The sequence below is a fragment of the Sapajus apella genome, unplaced genomic scaffold, assembly GCF_009761245.1.
Source record: "Sapajus apella isolate SASKATOON/1434 unplaced genomic scaffold, GSC_monkey_1.0 scaffold6, whole genome shotgun sequence".
NCBI lineage: Eukaryota > Metazoa > Chordata > Mammalia > Primates > Cebidae > Sapajus > Sapajus apella.
The window spans coordinates 64,638,627-64,639,348 of NW_022436946.1; positions in this window are offsets into that span (position 1 = coordinate 64,638,627).

A 722-nucleotide genomic window follows, 5' to 3' on the forward strand; every position below is an offset into this window, starting at 1 on the left:
ATGTGATTATCTGGATTACAGAGTTATAGTCTAAAATAGCAACTTAGACAGCACTGTGAAGATTGGGGGAGGTCCCTTCAAGACCTACAAAAAAGCATAGAAAGAGGACTCAAAACCATCCCTCACCTGACTCCCAATCATGGCAACTCTGCTTTTATTTGTTTTATATATTGTGCTTCTCATAAGATTTTCCTAGAAGAAAAGATTCCGAGACATATATATATATGTGTATACATATATATATATATATGAAACCTATGATCTTATTCTGTCTAGTAGCGGATTCACAGAAGGCTGGGGAAAATGGGGCAGAGGTCATTTAGATTTCACCAATTTTATATGCACTCATTTGCATATGTGTGGTAGATGTGTGTGCATTTGTATGCAATCTTATCAATACGTAGCTTTCTGTAACTGCTGCTGTATCAGGATACATAACTATTCCGTCACCATAAAGATTTCCAAGCCTGTAATCCCAGCACTTTGGGAGGCCGAGGCGGGTGGATCACGAGGTCAAGAGATCGAGACCATCGTGGTCAACATGGTGAAACCCCGTCTCTACTAAAAATACAAAAAACTAGCTGGGCATGGTGGCACGTGCCTGTAATCCCAGCTACTCAGGAGGCTGAGGCAGGAGAATTGCCTGAACCCAGGAGGCGGAGGTTGCGGTGAGCTGAGATCGCGCCATTGCACTCCAGCCTGGGTAACAAGAGCGAAACTCC